Genomic DNA, 19,081 nt, shown 5'->3' with positions numbered 1-19,081 from the left:
AGCAAAACAAACAACTGAACTTTGTTTACAGCATTTCAAAAATGGAGTAAACACCAATGGAGAATCTTTAGTAAAAAGTGTGCTGAGCACACTGTTGTGCCCCACAACTTTGCTCACAAATAACTGCCACCAAAACCTCCGCAAAAAGGGGCATCTAGTGGGCGTTCTTGGCACCTCAATGATCACCCTTGGGTGGGGCAGGGTTTTGGATGGGTGGGTTTGGTCTTGGGAGGAGTAGGCTTCACTTTGGGGTGGATGGGCTTCTTTTTGTGTTTGGGGGGGTAATGCTGGTTTCAGGGGGCAGGTGTCACAGGGGAGGAATTGAATGTGGAAGGAATGTGGTGGGGTATGGGCAGGGTCCTTTTTGCTGAGGGAGTTTGGGCTTCACAGGGGTAAGGGCAAGGCCAGACAGGAAACTTTCTTTGGAAAAATGAGGAGGGTGTACAGGAGGAATTAGGGGTTGGGAGGTTGAAGATGTGCTGGTGTCAGTGGTGGGTTTGCGTGTTGGTACAGATGTGTGTGTGTGTCTGAAGTATGTTTACATTTTGTTGGGATCTGTTGTGTGTGTGAGTGTTTGCGTCTCTTGGGCTGTGATGTGGATGTGATGGGTAAGGTAGGAGTGGTGGATGTGTCTGTGTGGGTGTGGTGTTGTATGGAGGTATGGTGTGAGTAGTGGCTGTCTATGAGTGTTGGGGTGGTGTTTAGGGGTATGAGGGAAGTGGTGTCTGTGGGTGTTTGGGTGGTGTCCGTGGGTATGGTAGATGTGGTGTCTTTGGTTGTGGAGTGTCATATGGGGTATGGTGGATGTGGTGGCTGTGTCTGGGTGTTGGGGTGGAGTCTGGGGGTATGGTGGATGTTGTGGCTGTGTTTGTGGGTGTTGGGGTGGTGTCTGGGGGTATGGTGGATATGGTGGTGGTTGTGAGTGGGGTGAGTGACTGTTGAGTGCTTGCGTACTTGTGTGTCTTGTGGTGTTTGTGTTTATGTACTGCTTGTGGCTGTTGAGGTGTGTATGTGTGAGTGTGTGAGTGTGCTTTGGACAGGTATAAGAATAGGGAAATTGGATGGGGAAGATGAAGGTAGTGGGGGGAGGATTGTTGGGGATAGAAGGCTGCTGTGAGGGAGGAGGCCAGAGTCTGAAAAGATGTCTGTATGGCAGAAATAGCACTGTGAATGCCTTCCAGCAACACAATGATTTGTTGGAGCTGGGTGCCATGTACCTGGATGGCATTCAGAATGGCCCACAGAGATGGTCCTCAGGAGGCCTATAGCCTCCTCACTCAGGGCAGCAGGGGTAACATGGTGCAGAGGTGGGGTGCCTGACATGAAGGAGATGGTTACCCTCTTGGGAGCGGGCCCAGCCAACTGGGGTGGGGAGCAACAGGGAGGGTGGAGATAAAACTGGGGGTGGTGGACAAGGATGGATCAGGTATAGGTCCTGAGTGTTCTGTAACCACTAGGAAGAGTCCATTGGAGGTTGACTCAGAAGAAGATGATGTGGAGTTGGTTTTCTCTGTCAACTCCTGTCACACTCTGGGCCACTGGGTCCCTCGGTGTCTGATGTTTCATGACTGGAGGTACTAAGGCCAGCTGCCTTTCCACTGATGCTGGCACTGTCTACTCCGCTTGCTGAAATGACAAATACAAATAGCTCTAGGTAGGCCACCACCAGTATGAGGGCCATCAGTGGGGTCAGAGTCTGGCATTCGCGCTGCACACATTGGGAGGACAGACCCAACTGGACCTCCGCAATCTTCTGGGGGCAGCGTCTCAGGTTCTCTGACATTTTTTGACAGTGGACCCTCTGCCGGCGATAGACCGCCAGGGTCCGCACCTTCCTGGTGATGGCTCTTCAAATCCCTTGCTTCTGATGGGTATTGACCTTTATGGATGCAATAGACAAATGAAGAGGTCACAATTGCACTTTTTTAGGGTACCTGGCTGTTTAACACACATTTAGGAAACACCTAGCATAATCATTTTGCAATTATCAACAAACAACATGTGTGAAGCACACATGGTGTTAAGTACATGGACATAAATACACACTTTTAGAGTCATCTGCTGACTATACACAAACCTGGCCATGGCCTACACTGACTATGCAAGCCCACTGACATCATGTAGCCCAGGGCCCAGCAACATGTACTGTGATGTGAGCCACTAAGAAACACAACACACCTTTGTGACTTTCTGAAGGGTAAACTAGTTGTGCATGACTGTAAAGATACCTTTACAACCAGGCACATTGACTCGCTGCATACGATCCATACAGGCAACTTCCATGGTAAAGACTACACTGTAAGACGTAGGTGACAATTGAAGGGCTGGAATGGATGTCACTGAAAGCTTCTTCTTTATGGATGTGTGGAAATATGATCTACATAATGGAACCTCATACCACTTCTGAGTGGCTTCGTGTGGTATGTACTGGTATCACAGGAAACACCTCTTACCATATGTGGCACTCCTACATTCAACATACCAAGGTATTGTTGGTCTGTTTGGTTCCATGTACCAAAGCTAGTGATTCAAATGTCATGATCTCCCCTGCATTGACCAACTATCTGTACTTTGGGCTTATCACTTATGAAATAAACAAGAGGATCCAAAAATCAGTGCCTGACCAAACGTTGGAGGCGCCATGATGCATGGGCTCTCATTGTCCTAATGAGGCTGCTGGATTTAGGTGGCAGCATCACCTGAATTATGGGGAACTGAGTCCAGTCCCACACCATGTGATAACTGTCGGTCTAATCTGTTTCCAGCCAACTTGCAGCACCTCATCTCCACCCAAGTGTAGGGATGAATTGTGGCAACCAGGCGCATGACATAATGACTTTTCAGGGAAATCGTGGTGGATCAGAGCTTATCCTTTTCTCTCAGTTACATTAGTCTCAAACGTGCAAAGACAAACCGAGGCAGAAAATGGTTCAATAAGATTTATTGAATCAGCTGCATCTTAGATAAAATGGCATGAAATGCAATAATGAGCATGATGAAATATACTAGAAGCAAAATGGTGACAGGGAAAGTGAAAAACAAGAAAGTTCCCACCATACTGTCAATATGCACACTATATGCGATTCCTACCTAAGCTATGTTAAAGCACAGCAGGACAAGCCCTAATATGCCCTTCAGGATTCCCCCATGGGAAGAAATCATCTACCATACCTGAGCAAGGAAGCCTATTGTCTATATAGACACCATCCCCATGTAGGCCAGGGAACTGGTAGTGTGAGCAAGCAGCTGTAGAAAAGTCAATCAGCATGCGGTTGTGGTCATTTGGCTGGAATCTCCCTCTAATGCACATGGAACAGAGAAATGGTTCTATAATAAAACAGCTAATGTTCTGAGAAAATGTCCCCACATAATGATATATGTATTTCTGTGAATATTGGAGACGCCGTGTACCACTGGTGCCTGCACCCCTAACTCACTCCATCCTTGAGGAAAGCACAAAGTGAAAAGAATGTCTTTCTAAGGAACACAATGCTTTCCTAGGTGAAAGAACAACTAGATAAAGAAAATAAAACAACATCACAAATGTGGCCTATTCAGAAATAATAACAAGCATTTGCAATGCAACGGGTCTCGCGTTTGCTTGTGTTAGAGCTTATAGCGTTGTAAACTCCTAACCCGACTTTTCACTGGTAATGAAACCTATTGGCAAAAGTGCATTTATGTACTAACCAGAAAAAGTGCAATTGACTGTGTAACAGGGTCCATATTATGTAAAGCCCTCGACTTCTGCCAAGCGAGATCGCGCTGGGAAAATAGAGAAAAAGTAGTCCACGAGCCGGACAGAAAACAGCGAGCCTCGCATGTTTTCTGTACTTGGTCAATGCGCTTGAGGAGGGCTATCCACCGGAAAATGCATGACGTATGCATGCCTTCCACTAATGAAATCAAGCAGATTCTAATAGGCAAGCCCACAAGCCAATGACAAACACTGACGTGATGTGGACAGGGCTCCGAGCCCTTTTTAATTACTAAAGCGTCTTGCTTAGCGAAACGCATGTGCAAGCGCATGCGACGCAGGCCCGACCCTAAAAATGAAGCAGAATAAAATGTAACTGGGCTGAAGGGCACAAATGGCAGGCCTAAGAACTAAAATAAGGAGCCCATAGACATCACTAAAATGGCTATAAAACACCTGTGCTGTACAAACATGTCCTCTGGAAAGGTGACAACAAATGTGTGGTAGTAAGGGGCCTGTCATTAGGCAATGGCACAAATTGTCAAAGGCGGTCAGTGGAAATAAGTACCAGGTCAGGGCCTATTTTGACCACATCCAAGGATCAGAAGGTCAACAAGGAGTGGGACCATTACCTTAGTTGCATAGCCATAGTTACTGTGCACCAGCCTGGGCTATGTCCCATACTGTGAAAAGTCTTTGACCATCCTTTGTCTCTGTAGGCTGAGCACACAGAACCTACATGAGCAGCAAATTTCCATCACTTCTGTGTATGACAGTACATCCTGTGGCCATCCTATATGTAAGTTTGGGGTTGTGTAGTACTCTGAAGGGCTCAGTGAGTTTTACATTGGTCTGATACCACAGTTTGCCAAAACCTGATCTGGACTCAGTGATTTGTGTGACTTTACAAATTGCTAACAACATCCTCAACTGACTCTAACAGTACACATACAAGGCTCCTGCTGTAATGCAAATATATTTACTGTTTTATTTACTATCATCAGATATATCATTGTTTAGCTGTAACGTTTACTTGCATAGATATATGAATGCAACTCAAGGAGGATCTATAGCTTATCACACATCACACAACACAATGGTCATTTGACAGAATCAGAGTATACAGGGCGCCACAATCCACAACCTGTACATCATATGTATGGACCTCAGATTGTGACAATAGGCATCCAAAGAACTCACTGGGAATCAGAGGCAGATTGTAGCCTATGAGAAAGAAAAGGATGGTTTTGAACATCGTCAAATATGTATGTGGCTCTGGTGAGCCATAGATCTGAATATACAGGGGAAAGGCTTCTTCAACAAGTTTATCCAGCTCCTCTGGAGAAAAGGCAGGGGCCCTGTCACCTGCTTGGCCTGGCATGCTTGCTCCCAGAGGTGGAACACAGTAGCTGAAGTGGTGGAAGTGTTGATGGCAGCAGTGTCAGGAGGCAAGTGAGTTATTTCCCAAACCTCGTGGAACATGTATGCCACCTACGCAGTCATCACCATTGATGGGCACAGCCATTGAGCCTCCATCATCACAGTCAACAACCTTAGCCTATGTCTGTCCCCACAACAGTTGCAACTGCCTACCACGTGGTCAACTTCTGCCTGCGACTGGAGGTTCCTAAAGTCCAATAAACAAGGTCAGGCATCTGCCATTTTGTACACTGTACCACACCGGAGACAATAGTTTTGGTGGTTGGAATAAACTGTACAATATCAAGGGTGACATGTGGAGCAGATAGGTGTGTTATGAGCATATATATGTTGCAGACACACGTCTAGACAACCATGGGGATCATAGCTGGACCTTGAGTAGTAGACAGTTTTGATGTGTAATGTGTGTAATGTATTTCCAGTCAGTAATGTGTTGTCACATGTCTTTGGTCTTACTCGTCAGATATGTTGGTCTGGACACAGTGACTAAAGCTACAACTCATTTCATTCCACAAATAGGCACCATGGGAGGGGGAGGAGACAACAATCTCCAGTCTACCATTCATTTCTAGACCTCCAGACCATGAAAGCATGTGACATAATAAAGTAGTTCTGTCTGAATAGACAAACAATCCAAGATCTAAGTCATCAGTTGGAGCCAGATCTCATGCCTCAAAACAATAATCCAACATATATACCACCCATTGTGAGACTCGTGGCAGTATTACACTTCCTGGTCACAGGGTCATTTCAATATTCAGTGGCTACATCTGATGGTGTGTTGCAACCCATGTCTAATGGTGTTTTAAAAGATGTACTATCAGCAATGGTGAAACACATTGACAGCGATAGCAGGGTCCCCAGATGTGAGGTTTTAGCCAGTATGAAGGTTGACTTCTATGGATTAGGTTGCCTCCCACATGTTGTGAAAGCCATTGATGGCACCCATATTGCATAAGTGCCACCTTATACCAGTGAACAAGTCTATTGCAGTGGGAAGCCCTTCCGTTTGATCAACGTGCAAGTTGTCTGCTTGTCAGATTTGTACATTTCAAATGTCTGTGCCCGGTTCCCAGGTTCAGCCTATGATTTCTTTGTAATGTGGAACAGCACCATACCCCAGCTGATGGACAGCTGCAAATAGAGAGGGCCTGGCTAGTTATTAAGTCACATCTGTTGTGATCTTGTGTGTGCAATGTCATGTGCTACAATCAGGAAATTTGTGACTCATTGTGGCACCTTTTCCTACTTACAAAACAGGAGACTCAGCATATCCAACAGCCCTTGGTTTTTAACACTGCTAAGGAATCCAACAACACCCGGGGAAGTCCGCTTAAATGAGGTTCATTGAAGAACATGGTGACCAGTTGAGTGGGTTTTTGGGCTCCTGAAGGCCAGATTTCGCAGCCTGGACAAGAGTGGGGGAGCGCTCCTCTACTCATACGGGAAGGTGTTTCACATCACCGTGTTGTATTGCATGCAGGGTCAGATTGGTAACACGGGCATTCGGGCATCGGCCGGTGGGCCAGTGCCTGAGGCCCACTACTGGGCCGATTTTTTAGGTGCATTGATGATGCCCGTTTTGAAGGGTTTTGGGATCAGCTATGTTGTCTGGCATTGCCGAGGCTTTGACTCTAGGGGTGCTAATCACCCTTTCTGAAAGCCTGCAGCAGGGAAAGACGTTCTCTTCCCCATCCCCTGTGTCATTGTCTCTATCTGTCCCTTGTTGACCCTTGCTGGGTCAGTTAGTGTTGGGCTGGTTTGGTCCGTATACGGCCACACTTGATGAATGCAGATTGATTCCTGTGACAGGAGAGCAGAGAGAAAGAGCCGCCTCACTGGAGCACAGGTGTGAAGAGCTAGTATCACCCCTCACCTCTCTGTAGGAGGCCTAAAGTGTTCTACCTCTGACCTCTCCCCTGCCTAGCTCCCCATGAAGAGCATTGTGGTGGGGGGGCAGGCGGTCCTAGGCAGCCTCCCTGTAGCGTGGGTGAGGTGGGCCATTTCAAATCCCCACCTTCCCCTAGGAGACTGGATTGGTACTGCCCTGATCCCTGCCCATTGGGACTTCCTGGACAAAGGCAGATAGGCAGATGGAGTGAGACGTTTACGAGTGAGGGGGCGAAGAATGGGTAGAGGACAAGCTGAATGGGGAGAGATAGACAGGCATAGGGGGTGAGCTATGGTATAGATGGGAAAGAGACAGAGCAATGGCAAGAGAAAGAGAGGCAAAGAAAGACAGGAAGATCAAAGATGAGAAAAAGAAAGTGCTGTGTGGGGAGATAGAACAGTTGTGCTGCAGAACGGGGAAAGAAAGATAAAGAAGAAAAAGAAACAGAAGTGAGTGGAAGAGAAATCGAAAGATTAGAGACAGTGAAAGAGGAGAATGAGAGGTACAGAGATAAAGAGTGTGTGAGAGGTAGAGAATTCTGTTGCATAAAAAAGGAGAGTGAGAGATCAGACAAAAATGAAGCAGGCCTTATGCCTCACTGGTGTCGCTCATTGGGGGTATACAACTGTTGGGCATTCTTTTTCTGTGATGCAAGAGCTGCAGCTGCATGTCTAGACATGATATGACTACCTGGTTATCTGTACTGTGTGTTTGTAGAGGATGGCCAAGTGCTTTCATCAGCGCTTCACTTTGCATTTTGCTAAGCACTATCTGGACAAGTGTCACATTTACCCCATTTAAAAGTACTCAGTATTCCTAGATCAAGTTTGTTTATCCTTTATTAGGACACTTGACCTGCGCGTCGCAACAGATGTCAGCAACAGTCACAACTCCGCGAGCCCTCTTGAGTACATTACTAATAACAACAGCAACCATTCCCTTGACGCCTTCATGGGGCAGTTCACAAGGTCTCTACACAAACTGCTGCTTAGGTCCTATAGCTCAGCAGTGAAGGAAGTTGAATATAATCATTCCCCATCTATAAGGGTGCGCAAGGGCATTTATAATAGGCTCAGTACATCCAGTGAGTACTGCCACATTTGAGCAGGTATCACTGGCTGCCACTTCAAAGAGGTTTGTAATAGGAAAGCTATATCACTTCTAAACATATTGGTAATACTTCAATGAGGCAATACCTGCATTTCTACTAAGGGTCTTAAAAATGTTGGGTGATGTTCTTCTCTTCTCTATGATTAAGGGACATTCAAGCTTCCCGCTTCACCTACTGATGGCTGGGCACCCTCCGCACTCTCCTCCCTATAGCTGGGCAGTTACCTTTCTCTCCTCCCTATAGCCAGACACCCTCTGCACTCTCATCCCTATAGCTGGGCACATTCCTATCGCTTCTCTCTATAGCTGGGCACCCTTCTCTCTCTTCTCCCTATAACTGTGCACCTTCCTCTCTTTCCTCCCTATAGCTGGGCACCTTCCTCTCTCTCCTCCCTGTAGCTGGGCACCTTCCTCTCACTCCTCCTGTTGTGTAGCCATTTTAGTTATAGCTCCATGCACGTTATTTGAGCACACTAGGCCTGCTGCTGTGCACTTTAACCTAGATATATTTTATTCAGATTTGTTTATTATTTCAGCAATAACCACATTTGTGGTCTTGTTTTATTTCTCTCTATCTAGCTTTTCTTTGCCTAGGCCAGCACTGCGTTCCTAAACAAGACATTTCTTTCACTCTGTGCTTTTCTCAAGGCTGCAGTAAGATAGGTTGCCGGTAAACTTGGTATCGCTTTGTCTCTAGTGTTCATAGAAACATACAGATCCTTACCTAGGGACATTTTACCAGAACATCAGCTGATTTATTATAAAACACTTCTCTGTCACATATACATTAGAGGGAGATTCCAGCCAGATGACCACGACTGTATGCTGATTGCTGAACGCTTTGCTACAGCTGCTTCTGTAGGCTACAGGCCTCTTGCTCAGGTATGGGGGATGATGTCTTGCCAGGGGAACCTGACAGGCAAACCTAGAGCTTAACATGCTGTGCTCTAATGCAGCCTAAGTAGGAATTATTTTAATGACTCTAGTGACAACATTGTAGCTTTATTTTTATGCTTTACTCTCCTTGTCACAATTTTAATCTTGTCATGCTTCATCGTCCTGGTTATTGCAGTACATGCTTTATTATCTATGATGCAGTTGCTTCATTAAAACCTTATTGACACATGTACTGCCCCTGGTTGTCCTTGCATATGTGAGACAAATGTAAATGAGAGAAACGGATGCGATCTGAGTGACCACGATTTCCCTGAGGAGTCAATTGTGTCATGCGCTCGGCTGCCCAATCATCCCTGCTCTTGGGTAGAGATGAGGCACTTCTAGTTAGCTGGAGCAAAACCCGGATTAGGCCGACAGTAGTCACCTGTAGTGGGTTAGACTCAGCCCTCCACACCGCAGGCCATTCTGTCGCTCAAATCCAGTAGTCTCATTAGAATAATGAGAGCCTACGTGACAGAATGATCGTAAATTCCAAGTCACAGGCAAAAATAAACTTGTGCCAGCAGGAGGTTTGTGCTGTAACCAGGACCTAGTGAAGCACAATCTAACATGCTATGCTCTAATATAGCCTAGGTAGGTACTATATTAATGACTCTAGTGACAATATAGTAGCGTTATTTTTATGCTTCACTCTCCTTGTCACAATTTTAATCCTGTCATGCTTCATCATCCTGGTTATTGCAGTACATGCTTTATTATCTAAGATGCAGTTGCTTCATTAAAACCTTATTGAAACATATACTGCCTCTGCTTGACCTTGTATATGTGAGCCTAATGTAATGAGAGAAACAGATGCAATCTGAGTGACCTGAGGAGTCGATTGTGTCATGCGCTCGGCTGCCCAGTAGTCTCTGCTCTTGGGTACAGATGAGGCACTGCTAGCTAGCCGAGCTAGGTGTCACCTGTAGTGGGTTAGACTCAGTCCCCCACACTGCAGGTGATTCTGCAGCTCAAATCCAGTAGTTTCATTAGAATAATGAGAGGCTATGCAACACTCCCTATGGCTGGGCACCTTCCTCTCTCCCCTCCCCATAGCTGGATACCCTCTGCACTCTCCTCTCTATGACTGGGCACCAGTGCTTAATTTGTAAATAAAAACGTGTCAGTGTCCAAGGCCCTCCTCTTAAACACATGGCTGCTGCAATTAAATGTGAACACAGAATACTGAGGCATCGTAATCCTGAAGCCATCTTGGGCCTCTTCAATTCATTTAAAGCCACTCCCTGCCCCTTCAGCTTACTCTTGAAGCTTTCTGTTTTCTGCTTTCTCCCATTGTGACGCTTTTTAATTTTTCTCTTCCTCCTTCTTTCCCATATATGTCTTTTGCTCACAGTAAATGCTTGAGGCAGAAAAATAAGTCCCAGCCCTCAAAAATAAGTGCTGGTGCTCCACACCAGAAACAACAAGCACAAATTAAGCACTGCTGGGCACCTTCCTCACTGCATTGTATCTTCATTGATGACAATTGCAAAGGCCCAAACCTCCCAAAGTCCTCCTAATAAAATGAGCTCTTGCTCTCTTTTCTCACACCTTTCACTCCCTATGTCAGTCTGTAACTGTGTCTCTCTTCCTTTCTATGTCTCACCACTTGCTACCTTTCTCTCTGCCTTTCTTTCTCCTCTTACCCATCTCCTGTTCTAGCATCTTTCACTATTTGACATCATCCTTCTTTAATGAGCTCTCTTCTTCTTTGTCTACTTTCTTCTCACGCTTTACCTCACCTCCCTCTATTCACCTTACCTCTCTCTACCTCTCCCTTCTCATTGTACTACATCTTTTCTACTTCATCTCTTTCTACCCCTCTTTGTGCGCCTCATTTCTTTCTACCTCGTCGGTCACCAAAATTTTCCCTCTCTCTTCACTGATATCTAGAATGTATGTGCCTACCCCAATCTCTATTTCAGCCCTTTCTACCACATTTCTGTCCACAACACCTCTTTCTTCCAAATATACCTCTCTGAATCCCACCTGTCTCTACCTCTCTGTCCCCTACTCTGTGTCTAACTCCACACCCTCCCTACCCTGACACTACTGCACCCTTTCTCAGCACCTGGCAGTCCTTTTCATATTACTGAACTGTCTTTCTCCTCCAACTGCTTTGCCTCTCTCACTCTCTCTGCCTCATCTGTTTCATCTATTTCTTTACCTCACCACTCTATCTGTATGTCTCAGCTCTCTCTACCTTTCTCACCTATCTCTCTCCCTCATTTCTCACTCTACTTCACATTTCATACACTCCCTCATCTTTCTCCCGTCACATTTCTCCCTCTTTCACACTTCCCAACCTCTCAATTTTTCGTATCATTTGAACACTCCCTCACCTCTCCACTTCTTTCTAACTCTAATCCCATTGTGTTGCTTCTCTCACAACCGTACTCTTTTATCACGAATTATTTCACTACCTCTAGTCATCTTTTTAAACTATCATTGCTTTTCTCTCTGTCTTTAATCTCTTTCTCTCTGGTCCACCTTTAAACACGCCTTCTGTGCTTCACATCGTTGGCTCTTTCTTTTTATATCCATCTACTTCACCTCTCTCGCTCTTCTTCACACTTTCACTCTTTATCGATCTCAACTCCCACTCTTTTTCTCCACCTCACCTCTGTCTCTACTTCACTTCTTTTTATTACAAATAATCTCCTTTTCTTACGTTCACTCTTCTCAACCTACCTTTCTCTCTACCTAACAGCACATTTTACCCAACCAATCTTTCTGTACTTTTATTATCATTTTGCCCCTCTCTCTACCTCACAGCTGTCTCTATCGTGCATTTCCATATATTACTGCCTCATATTTTTGCCTGGGTACTCCTACAGCAACCCTCTTCCTACATTACCTTTCCCTCTACTTCACCCTTCTGTGTACCCCACCCTCTTACTTACATTTCATTGTTATTAGCTCCCTCTATATATAACTACCTCTCTGCCTCACCCCAAAATCTTATATATCACTCTATATCCCTTTTCCTATCTACCTCTTCCTACATCTCCATATCTTTTTTCTGGTCTCCTTATAATTCCCTTCCTGTGTGTCCTCATCTCTCTATATCATCTCAGTTTTACCTCCCTTGTCCCTCTACATCTCACTAGAACATTCTCATTACATCTCTGTCCTTTCAATTTTGCTTACTCAGCATAGGAGAAGCTTACTGTCAAACCAGTGAAAGAAAGGAGGGACAAGGCAGGGGAAGAGAATTAAGCAGAACATTATTTTATTTCACCCAATATAACAGTGAAAATCCTCAGAGTAGTACTTTGATTTTCATGTCTGCAGCGGAAAAGTGGTGAAGAGAGATTTATGTAGACTGTAGATATTCATCAATCAAAGCCACAATCTGAAGCACTATGTGCATATATTTTAATGTTATGCCCTGGTCCACCAAGCCCCCCTTACTGTGCCTTTTCTAGAATGAGAGGAACTGGTGGATTAGATAGTGATTTGCACATGAAGAATTGTTTTTGCATGACAAAACCGTTTCTTTTTGCAGTTGAGCGTACATTTTTTATCAATGCTTGTTCAAACTTCATTTTGATACTATTTGGCTGGCAGATACAAGGTAGCTCAAGCTTTTGGCTGTGTTACTGGAAAGTTAACATGTAATATAGTGTTGTTTGACATGATGAAGGCTTACATTAACTGAAAATTGATTTTAAAAAATCACAGCTGTCCTAAATAGGTGCCCCAAAATAGGTTCTGCCTGGGCCCCCATACATCCTTAAGATGTAACTGAAAATAGAAGACATGGATGGGGTTTGTGTGTCCAGGCTGTCCCGTCACTCCTTTCTCATTCAGTCAGCAAAGTGCGGTTTCTGTAGGGAAGAGAAGGGATAATTAAATATGTCCTTCCTGCCTCCTAATTTCTATGCCTGCTTTTGCCAGGCAAGAGCAATAAAGCACCTGGATTCTACAATTACAACTACCAGCAGCATTTAATCAAAACATTGCAGGAGGAGAACTAAGAAAATAGCTAATCAGCCCTGCAGGTCGACAGGAGAACCTGCTTCAAAAGACTGTGTTTCCGGCCATTTCTTCAACTCCTTATGTCCAGTCATCTCCTCCTTCTGAGAAAGGAATCCTGGCTTGAACCAAGGCCTTCAGTAGCCTACTCCAGTTCCTGAGGCCCAGGCAGAAGGCAGGCCACAACTAACACCTCCAAATCTAATCTGACTTACCTAGCCCTGTGTTTTCTGTTACTCTGTCAAGCCAGAAGGACCACAGGTCACCAAACCCAGAGAACAATCACATTCACCTATCATCCCCACTCCCGTACCCAGAGGACTAACCAATGCAAGCTGTCCTAAACCCTTACGTCTTGGGTTTGAGCTGGATTTCTATGATTGACACTGCAAGTATGTATTCAGCTTTTAAAGATACAGTATTTCTTGACCAATGTTGCTACCCACTATAAGCTCCAAATGCTTTATCTACCACACATATTTGCAAAAATGAGCCCCCCCTGATATGAATTCATCATTATTTCATGAAACACTGTGATCCGCTAATGTGGGCCACTATTTTTGGGGTACCCGGACTGTTTTTTTTATCCCAATCCGACCCTGACTGCATGCTCTATAACTTCACCCTGTGAGGAATGTCCCTTACATCCCAGAGGAGGGGGAGCCTGTGGAAGCCTGTGGTGTCCGGAAATGCCAAATTCCTCTCATGAGTGTATGTCATGATTTTGACTGTACAATTAACTCTTGTTGTGATGATGTGAGGACTATATTTGTTGGAAAAGTTCAGAAGCTGAAGCTCAGGCAAACACTAGCAATGTGTGTCTGATGAGGAAGCTTTTGACACATTTACATTTGGAAGGTGTTGCTTTGTGTGTGATTTATAACATGGACTGTGTTCTCCATACGTTTGCTATGTGAATTGTGTCATATGTATGGTTGCATAACTATACTTGTTTTTGCATTTGTTCAGGTACCTTCACCATGACATCTTCATTGGGACATACAAAGTGAACATAGATTGTTCCTGAGAGTGTAGGTCACAGACTTTGGGTATACAATACCTGTGCCAAGACAGCTTGCACAGTGATAGGATGGAATTGTCAAAGACTTCATTGCACTTGTTCCTTGTCATGTGGTAGCCCTATTGCATCATGTGTCATCATGGGGTCAGAAAATATGTAGTCCTAAGCCAAAATCATGTTAGGTTCCCTTTACATTGGCTTAACACTTATTTTTTATTAACTATATATAGTTGTTGATGTGTTTCATCACTGTAGGCCAAAGTGTCTGTGGCACATCACTGACATTTGGTTGGGTCATACCTCCAGATGCAGAAGCACTGGATTGTAATGATCCAGTGATCAGAAACTGTTGTACTGCCATCTGTCTGAGTCTGGCATTGTATGATGTTGGATTCCTTTTGTGAGGTAGGCGATATGGCTCTAGCTGATGACGTCATCCAATTTCATGTTTGCCTATTCTACAGGACAATGTTTGATATATCCCTTCCTTCCATGGTCTGGAGGTCTGTACATGTAAATTTGATCATTTACCCAGTGTGATTCATTATGTACGAATTGCTATGTTTCAAACATATTGACAGCCTATGAACTGAACAAAGTAATACAATTTCTTCTTTGACAAGACATTTGCATGTATGTGTTTTTGTGGAATAGCTGTTATCCTGAGCTGGACACAGTGTACATGCCACATATCCCTGCTTCCACAAGTATCTTGTTTTTTAATTGTGTGGTTCACGTGTTCTTACATATCTACATTGCTAAATGTGAAATTTAAGACAGACAACAATGACTTTGTGACTTTTTAATTTATGACAGTGTTAAGGGTGAAAACAAACCTGTGGCAAAGGGTAACAAATGAAAAGTGAAGAGATCGGTCATGGTGAATTAAATCATAGGAGTAGATGCCACACCATCGAAAGTCCGAAGACCAGAATACTCCTCCCATCAGAAATGGAATGGTGTTTAAGATCAGTCCACAAGCTGAATGTGTGACACACAAAGGAGGACATTAAGGATGAGGTTTCTTGCTGGCAGTTGTGGGTGTCTTGCCATCCTCACCTCCTGGATTTTTACATGGAGTTCCTGCTTGCGAGGGCAGGGGGGTTCAGCTGCTGCAGAGGCAGGGGTGTCTGAGGATGGTTGGTCTGCTGGCAGTGTTTCCCTTCCTATGTCTGCTGCAGATGTACTCGGGCTTGATGTAGTTGGCAAACAAAAGGGGTAGATGGTGGGGGAAAAGCCTTGCTCAGGGTTGTATAGATGTCCTTCATCACTCCTGTTAGGGTGGCCATATTAAAACAATGGTCCTCCATATGTTGGTTCATGTCCTTCTGCTGCTGCTTGATTTCTTGAAGTTCGGTAAGCACATGTCCCATCACACCTTGGGACTCCTGATAGACCCCCAAGACTTGGTTGATTGTATCCTGATCACGAGTCGACACAGTGGCCTCACTCTGCTGACCCACTCCATCCCTCCCAAGGACCCTATCCCCATGAGCATGTGCCCTTGGCATATGGTGCACTGTCCAACTGTGTCCTGGACCCTGTGTCAGCATTGTTGATTTGCACCTGAAGATCCAGGACGGGGGGGCACACTATTGTGGCACCTGTGCTAGGTGCACAGGTTGGGGGGCACGTTGTTGTCTGTGATGTTGAAGCAACTAGGGTGGGAGATGTTGTTGTGGGCACAATGAGACTCACAGTCACTGTCTGAACAGGCGGCCCAGATTGGCCAGGACCGACATCCATGCCCATATGTCCAGAAGCATCATCATCACTGAGGGCTTTATGCAGAAGTGGCGTGGGGGTCTGGTCGATGGACATGTCTGACCAGGTACTTTGCCAGCTTGACCTGTTGAGAAATAGAGTTGTTTGGTATTGGTTGAAGTGGGTAATCTACATCCACAAGTTTTGTGTCACTGTAAATAGAGACCTTGACAATATTAACTGGTAGGTTTGCTGATTGTGCTATGTTACCATGGTATTAAAGTTGTTGACATGACAAGTGTGAAGCTTGCAGAAACTATTAGACTCAAGCAGCTCATTAGATGTGCTGATTGGTTGCACTTTAGATGAGGGAATGAACGTGACATATTGGAAACAGTTGATCCAACACAATGGAGAGGAGACATGTGTATTTGATCATTCCAGTGCCTAGTTGTATGAAATACAGGTGGACACACAACTTTGTTGTATATGTAGCTGTAGCCATCACATGAGCAGTGCTGACTCGCTACCAATCTGATGAAGCAGGTTAATGCTGTAGGAATACTTGATGTCCAAACTTGGTAAGGTGTCATTCCTGTCCTCAATAGTTTCATTTTGGGATACCAGGACATGAGCAAGCTATGTAGATCGTCATGTCTCTGAGTTGAGCATGATATGTAGATTGCTCACTCTCATGTGAGTGAACATCATTTGAGAGATGGCACACAGGTGTGTTTAGACAAGTGCAGAATGGCCCTTCAGGTTTGGGGTACAGAAACGGGGCCTCCTGCTGGCTGTAGTCTTGTCACTTGCTGACTTCCCACACTACACAAATGCTAAACTCCCAGGGAAGGGTACAGCATTTGGGAGTTGGCACACAGGTGTATTTGGATAAGTACAGAAAGGCCTGTCGGTTTGAACTACAGAAATAGGGCCTCCTGGTTGTTGTAGTCATGTCACTTGCTAACTCCCCACACTACACAAATACTACACCCCCAAGGGAGGGTACATCATTTGAGAGATGGCACACAGGTATATTTGGACAAGTGCAGAAAGGCCTGTTGGTTTGAGATACAGAAAGAGAGTCCTCTGATAGTCGTAGTCATGTCACTCTTTGTACTTCTCAACACTTGACAAATGTTTAGTCTTACATATCTATTGAGACATGTCATGGGTCCTGGGATAATCTTTTGATATTGAAACACTTACAGACCCCATTCCAACATTTGGCGTGTAATGGGGATTGATCCATGTGATGTTATGTACGACAATGTACACTGAGAAGCTTACACCTCTGCAACTCTGGGTATTGCATGTTGGGAACATAGATGAACAACACAGTGGCAAAAGGTGATATGTGAGCATACTGGACATTGAAGATTTGTGACAGTTTTTGTGTTGTAACTTACCAGACTCCACTCCTACAATTATTCCTTTCAAGCTATCAGGATGCTGGATGGCCAAGACCTTCTCCTCCCAGGGAAAGAGTTGTAATTGGACACTGGGAGGCCCACCACTCATCTTCAGGGACTCCATGTGTTGTATGGCGGGCACGGAATGCATCTTCCCCATCAGATTGTTTTACCTCTTACTAATGTTCTCCTTTGTGCACAGGGTGGTGCCTGCAGCATTCACTCTGTCGACTATCCTTTGCTACATTTCCATTTTCCTACTGAGATGGGTATGCTGGACTTGTACTCCATACAATTGTGGCTCTACTCGTATGATTTAATCCACCATGACTCTCAACTCATCTTCAGAAAAATTGGGATTTCTGGGACGTGACATGGATGTAAATTAAAGTGGGTGAAAGGGATTTACTTAGCAAAAAAAGTGATATAGTGTGTAAATGGACAAAAGTGCATTAAAGGTGTTAAATGGGATGGCAAAAAAAGGGGTGCCTTATCTATCAATGAGGAGAAAAATTGGTGGACTCTGGTCTCTTTCTTCCTGTGAAGAGGCAAAGGATCATGGTATGGGAAGGGGTGTGTTTTATCGTGTGATTTGCAGTTGTGTCCACTGGGTCAATGTATGTCAGCTGTGTTGTTTTTTAATCCATCCAATGGGCACTTGTCTGTTGCTTTGCTGAATGTGTACCGCAGTTGCTGACTGCCATCAGCTGACCACTGTAAGGAGACTGCCATGTCGATTGTGTTTTTGTAATGGGCTTGGCAGTTTCATGTGGCCATGACAGTGACGGAGTATGCACCGCCAAGATTCCAGGACACTGCACTGCTGGCAGCCAGCCATTTGTTTTGACTGTTGGCAGTTCAGGCTGCATACATCATAATAAGGCGGTCTGGAGACCACCGTGGCATCAGTATTTTTGGGTCCTCGGCCTTGGCGGTCTGGTGGTCAGACCACCAAACTCATAATCAGGCCTTTACTATCAATGGAAACAAGGTGTTCCTGCATAGGTTGGTTTACACCTGAATCAATGGTAGAAACATGTGTGTTTCCAGAGCTGCATCAAAACCTTCCATCATTGAACCTAATCTGGGTCTAAATTGTAGTTCAGGCTGCTTGGAGTCCACCTTTCCTATGTTTGAGGCAATTTGTGTAGTAGCTTTGTCAAAGTTCAGGGGCCCAGGGTATGTTACCCTTATGCCGATCACAGTCATATTACAGCTGATGGGGGAATCTTAGAGATTGACTGATCTTGTCCCAGGGTTTCAGTGGGAACCTGGGTATAGACTCCAAGGTCACAGTCCATACATTATTCTCCTGTCCTTGTGTGTGACATAGCTCAATCTGTGAGTAGTCCTTTTGTGGGGGGGGGGGGCTTGCAATTACAACAGAGGTTTGCCTTGCAACCTGACAATACCATGAGGCGGCATCATCGGCAAAGCCAGGCTCACACGCTAGGCCACTACAGGGCTTCAGCACCTATCCTTTAAGTTAGCACAGGCCAGTCACAGCCCTGAGGCACTGTGTCTCCAGCATACCCCGTCTTGAGAAAGTAATTGAATCCAGTCACTCACCAGCTCAAAGTGAGGCTGAGGAACCTCATGCAGCAAGGCCTAGGCCAACCTCCAGACCAGGCCATGTGATGAGGGGCCTAACAGTGTCCACCTGACAACCCAGCAAGCCAAAGTCTTCTTCTGTGGCACTGCTAGATGGGGGGAGAATGGGTGAACTTCCAGCCGCCATATTGTTTTCCAGGGCGGCCGGAACAGAAAAGTCATTCTTGGTGCCACAATCCTTATTTCCATAGGCGTTTGCCAATCTGCAGATGCCAGGAGACAACAAGGCCTGAAGGAGATGGTTAGGCTGCCTAAGGGTGGTGCAGGAGGACAGATTTTAT

Source organism: Pleurodeles waltl, chromosome 3_1, assembly GCF_031143425.1.
Source record: "Pleurodeles waltl isolate 20211129_DDA chromosome 3_1, aPleWal1.hap1.20221129, whole genome shotgun sequence".
Classification (NCBI taxonomy): domain Eukaryota; kingdom Metazoa; phylum Chordata; class Amphibia; order Caudata; family Salamandridae; genus Pleurodeles; species Pleurodeles waltl.
Note: the sequence above shows the minus strand (reverse complement) of the source record.